The sequence below is a fragment of the Palaemon carinicauda genome, chromosome 5 (genome assembly GCF_036898095.1).
Source record: "Palaemon carinicauda isolate YSFRI2023 chromosome 5, ASM3689809v2, whole genome shotgun sequence".
Lineage (NCBI taxonomy): Eukaryota > Metazoa > Arthropoda > Malacostraca > Decapoda > Palaemonidae > Palaemon > Palaemon carinicauda.
In genome coordinates this window covers 108,858,704-108,864,703 of record NC_090729.1, presented here as the reverse complement: position 1 = coordinate 108,864,703, position 6,000 = coordinate 108,858,704, and the positions used below count along the sequence as shown (strand labels likewise).

The 6,000-nt window shown below is 39.2% G+C and overlaps 1 long non-coding RNA gene across 3 annotated transcripts in view; it reads left to right on the top strand.

The window, feature by feature from the left end:
* The window catches only part of LOC137640504 (uncharacterized), a 59,788-nt gene that overhangs the window by 28,049 nt on the left and 25,739 nt on the right, over positions 1-6,000 (top strand). For all 3 annotated transcript variants that reach the window (XR_011044374.1, XR_011044373.1, XR_011044372.1), the window contains exon 3: positions 4,069-4,215. This is a non-coding gene — a long non-coding RNA (uncharacterized lncRNA). The remainder of the gene's footprint in view (positions 1-4,068; positions 4,216-6,000) is intronic.

The following is a 6,000-nucleotide window of genomic DNA, read 5'->3' as shown; positions in this document are numbered from 1 at the left end:
CTCTGCAGGTAAACCATGCTTCCTTGTGTTCCTAGTATTAAGATAATACTGTTGCGTCCCCCATACCCTGACGAGGTGGTATTGGGAACGTCCTAGCCTAGAATTCCATCTACGGGACTTGAGGTCAACTTCCTAGGACAAGTCACACTTCATCCCTCCACACATGAGCTTATATAGGCCGCAAATGCGAGGTGCTGGGACTCTTTTTCTTGCGTGCTGCTCACTCGGATTCTGAGCCGCCGGACAAAGCCAAAGCCAGTAAGGCTGGGACTTTCCATCCTTCCTAAGGGGTAAGTCACCCCATGTAAATAGCGTGGTTTGTATTTCGGTTACGGAACAAATGACAAATTCGGATAATTTGTATTTTTCCTAACCTTACAAACCTTAGCTATTTACACATATTTGCCTGCCAGCCCTGTCCCCCAAGGCAAGTCCTACCTCTAGTGAAGTGAATCAGTTCACCGGTGTGTGAGGGGGAGGGGTAGCTAACTACCTCTCCCCTACCCCCTCGCTAGCTAGCGAGAGGGTAGTTAACCCTCGTTAAAAATCTAATGCTCGTCATTTCAGCTACGCCAAAAGTAATACCCCATATAAATAGCTAAGGTTTGTATGGTTAGGAAAAATACAAATTATCTCCGAATTTGTCATATTGCAAAACCTATCGATGACCCTAATACTGTAGCTCCAATGCGGCATCATGGTAGAATGGGTTCCAGACCTACATCTGCTCACCGAGGGAACTCCCTCCACTTCTTGAGCTACTCAAATAACCACGTCCAAATTTACCACAGAGTAGTAGTTTAGCTACATCTTCACGCTTGGAGGTTATCCAGCAACTTGAGCATGAGGTTTTTTGCAACCGATTGCAAGAAAGATTTCAAAATACCTCCAACAGTCATCTATCGCTGTCTACCAAGTGAAGTGGTCTATCTTCTGTGGTTGGTGTTGCATCCCTCTTCTCAGTGCCGCTATTCCAACAATAGGGTAGTTCTTGTTATACATCAGGGAGGAAAAACTCTTTAGTGTCTGGGGTGAAATGCTGTTGCTGTCTTAACCCTCACCTTTAAACTAAATGGAGTTGACGGAATTATCCCTCCTCATACGTAGTTTAAAGTTATCATGCCCTCATTCAGAAGTCGTACCATCGTGAAATGTAGTACGAGTACTACAATCCCGTAAAGGATTGCCTTACAAACTTCTTAGTAGGTTCTCAAATTGTGACCAAACTCTTAAGATGGTTCTTAATCTTAGCTCTGGTCTCAGCAGAGAGAGTTGGTTAAAGGTACACGGTCTGTCCTATGACATCGCACATTAAGAGGCAGGGCTAAGTGACATTCGACTTCATCCCTGGGTTTATTGCTAAGACTCAAAATCCGGCTGTAGCGGATCCTAGATTCGGGCCCTTCCTGATCGATTCTCTGTACTCTAACAATGACCCAGATGCCTTCCCAGTGTCACGTGGACTTAAACAAGGCTGCCCTTTGTCAACGTTATTGTTTAAATGGGCCTTTGAGTGGATAATGAGGTAGACACCGAGGACAACAATAATAAACCTAGGAGAAGTTAATTGTGATCGTTTGGCTTATGCTGATGATGTTGACCTATGCGGAGAGGATTTTCAAGAACTGCAGCATATGTTTGGAGCTTTTAGAGAGACCAGCTTGGGAATCGGTTTAAAAATCAGTGAAGAAAAAAAACAAAATTCTAAAGGTTTCAAGACAAGGAAGTGAAGTTGGTAATATGGCATGTGCTGGATTAGACTTGGAGGGCATAGATAAGTTTATGTATCTGGGATCAACAATAACCTTAGACAACAGAGTTGAAGATGAAATAAAGATAAGGATAGTCACAAGAGCAAGGTGCCTCTGGTTACTGAAAGTAATATTCAAGTCCAGAAACCTGCGTAGGAAAACTAAATTAAGAACCTATACAACAATATTCAGGCCTCTCTTGACTTGCAGTTGTGAGACATGGAGGTTAACTAAAGAATTAAAGAGAAGTCTTAGTAATCGAGAATGGAGTGTTGAGGAGAATATGGGGACCAGTATATGACAACACTGAGGAGAATTGGCGAAGGGTAGACAACCATGAATTGAGACAGTTGTCAGAACTGCCCTTAATAACCAACATCATAAAAACACAAAGGCTGCGGTGGATGGGGCATGTAGCCAGAATGGAGGACAGTATTATTACCAGGGGAGTGATGCTTGGTAGACCAGAGGGAAGACGACCCGTGGAGAGACCACGTTTGAGATGGGAAGATAATGTCAGAGACATGTGGACCACCTAAGACCTGGATCACCTGCCCGCTGGTATGATATCACACTGGATAGGGAGGAGTGGAGGTGTCTTGTAGAGGCGGCTAAGGACCACATGGGCCCGAAGCCAGTGAAGTGAGTGAGTGACCTACAAGTCCCCACTTGCATTACTAGACAACAACAGAGTTGGTCTATATTTCATAACTTTAAGCCCTGGTAAGGCTTTATCTTCCTTGGTGGGTATAAATCATCCTTGGTCTTTTCTTCCAAAAGACGCCAGTTTCGTCGCAGTTGAAAGATTGTTGAGACTAAGTAGCTTTTGAATTCCTAAAAATAATTCTTGGCAGCTGGTTTGTTTGAAGTGGCAACCTCCCCGTGCTTCAGAATACTGTCAATGCTCGTTCTTTTTCAAATTTATTAAAGCAGCCTTGGTTAGCCCTGAAAACAACACTTAGTCTACATCACCACTTTTTCCAGGGATGTTTTACAATGATATATTCTGTATTTGCTTCATCTTTACTCCTACAGTGTCTCTGAAACCTTATAGTCTTTTGGAAATGTTGGTCATACAAACACCTCTTTCTATCTTTTCAACTATCTCCTCTCCTACTTCTGTAATGGATTTCAAAATTGTCGCAGTTCAATTTTTTAGCCATTGTGTAATGATAAATAATTAAATAGATTAACAAAAATGTTAACAGAGCTAGGTTTTACGGGTTTGAAGTGGGCGAGAACTATGCAATAACGGAGGGTGACTTTTGCCATGGCTAATTGTGTCCACCTATTCAGGCTCTTTCAGTTGGTTAAACATCCAAGTTTTGGCTCAATCTCGGGTATAATTTTTTTTTTAATTTGTTTGAATTTGGGGGTGTTTGACCTACATGATGTAACTGTAGTGGTGATGTAGTTTTCCAACTGGCATCCTCAATCCTAGAAGGAAGTGGCCCATGTGTTTCAGATAATAAAATCCCATCTATTCTTGCTACTTTGCATCATGTCTTCTGTTCTATGCTTGAGAATTTTGTATCATGTATGCTGTTAGTTCTATTAAGAACTATGTACATCATTTTAGTATGGAAACCTCATTCTTGTTCTAGCTAACAGCTCTCTCATAAAGGTTTGCTCCTCAGTGAGATGTATTAATTGGAGTTCAGCATCAGTAAAGAGGGAGAACAGCTTATTACAAATAAGTGTTCAAGAGTGGAGTTGCATCAGATAGATTTGCTTGTAATACACATGCACGCTATAAGTGCATCGCAAATATAACATAACAAGCAGATTCTTCTAAAGCAGGAGACTGACATATTTGTATTTTATATTTGAGAACAATTCGAGGGATTTATGGGAAACACTGAAAGTTCCAAACTTTGTATTTAATTCTATCATGGTTTTTCAAAATCATAGGCAGATTCTAGGTATTACCCCTTTTACCCCCAGGCTCTTTGTAAATTTCCAACCCTTAACCCCCAAGGGGTTATTTTTTTCCCAGCACATTTTGCAGTATATTTTTTTTTTAAATTGCTCTAACAGCCTTAATTTTTGTCATAGAGAGGTCAGGTTGGTCTCATTCTCTTGGAAAATGCCTGAATTTTTTTCAAAAAATTATCAAAAATATGAAGAAAATTTTTTTTTAGCATTTTTTTGCAAGGACGTACCGGTACGTCCATGGGGTAAAGGATGGGTTTCGTGAAACGTACCAGTACGTCCTTTTGGGGTAAAAGGGTTAACCTTATGGTTGACAGCATCTATGTAATATTAGGTCACCAGCCCCTTACCAAATCTGGATTTCTAATTTTCTCGTATCTTTCAGGTGCAGTTAATAGCCAAAGCCCCCATTACCATAGCCAAGTTTAAAAGACTGCGGGTTAATGTCCTGTTTTGCACCCAATGCCAGCTTACAGCATGCATGCTTGTTTGGCCGTACCTCGAGGGTGTTCAGTACGGAGCTAATATCCAGGTACAGTAGGTACTCTTCATTTTGTTGCCTCTCCTAGCTTTAGCCATACCCCTTATTCAACTTTATACAGTAGTACCTTGATATAGGAGCGCTCTAACATACAAGCATTCCGAGATATCAGCCAGCCGCTGAGCAAAATTTTCTATTGAGATATGAGCTCGCTTACAGAGGCTAACGCTAAGTGACCTAACACTTGAGAGCGCTCAAAGCCTGCATTACTTGTTCATTTCACATGCTCATTGACTTCAGTACACATCTCCTGTGTTGTCTTTGTGTTATTTATATGATTTTAACCATATATTTGTGACGATTCTTCGTAAGTGATGGGTCCTAAGAAAGTGAATGGTAACGTTGGCAGTGAGAGAAAAAAATGCATGAGAAAGAAATGCATAGAGGTGAAGCATGAAATTGAGAAACTTGAGTGTGGTATTCACATGAGTGAGTTGGCAGGCCATTATAAGCCGAGTACAGTACATCAGCGATATGTACAATCCTTAAAGGGAAAAAATAAAAATATGTAAAGAAAATAGGGAAAAATAAAAAGTTAAAATGATTAAGCTGAGTTCGGTTAAATTCATTTCAAGTTAAAGTGATGCACTGTGTAAGGAACGGTCAATACGGTACTGTCCAATTCTTTCTCCTTCCCTTCCGCCCTTCATCTTCCTTCATACATATTGCCGTTAGCCGCTATTGTCTGTCTCAAAAGTAGGAACTCCATAATAAAACCACATTTTATTGCATATCACAGTCATCATTTATAGTAAAGTATATTGTTTTGTAAGTGTATACATAGTATGTTTATACTGTACAGTATAGCAATCAAAAACATATTTTTCCATTATTATTAATTTGGATGATATTAGAGGGCTGTAACATATTAGATTTTTTGTTATTTATATGAGAAAAGCTGAATTGAAATATGACCAGATTGACATACGAGCTAGGTCCAGGAATGAATTATATTTGTATCTCAAGGTATTACTGTATTTAGCCTTTGTTCCTGCTTCCCTTTTCCATCTTGCTGTCTAACTTTCCTTGAAATGTGGCATCATAGTGCAAAAGTGTTACAGTATAGCCTAATTACACCCCAGTTTTGAATGGCCCCATCACCTTCAATCCTTATTTCAACACAGTTCTCCCACAGGAATATATCATGGGAAAGTTGACTAAATCTTCAAGTTTTTATCACTAGGCTATCAAAGGTTGATTATTGAAATATATTTGACATTATGAATAGTACCATTGCAGTTTTGTTAGGTAAGCTATTCATGCTTGTAATTTATTAGGCAATACACATTTGGGATTCAAAAAATAGTTATATTTTTTAATGAAATACTCTGTATTCTTACAGAAATACAAAAAATTTCACTTTATAGTATATGAAAGGGTGCACACTAATGATATTTTTTTTTGTAGAAATTCCCTTTGTCTTGCCATCCAAGACAACCCTGTAGGTATGAATAGTAAGAAAACCCCCATTTTTATCAGTCATTTCAATAGACAAGAGTAATGTACAAAAGGGTATTAACTATTTTATGTTGATTTGTGCCATGTTAGAGAGAAGCAGAGAATTAGATGGTGAGAAAAGAGGTTTGGTAGAAAAGGATACCTATCTAATGTAGGGATAACTGTGCGAAAGAGGAAAATATGTTGAAGGCTTTGCAGTTAGGAGAGGGGGCTAAACTATTGAATTGTTACTCACTTTGACAGGATTGTAATTTCATTTATTTAACAGGATTGTAATTTCATTTATTTATAAAAGCAGCCACTTAAGGTTTATCAGAC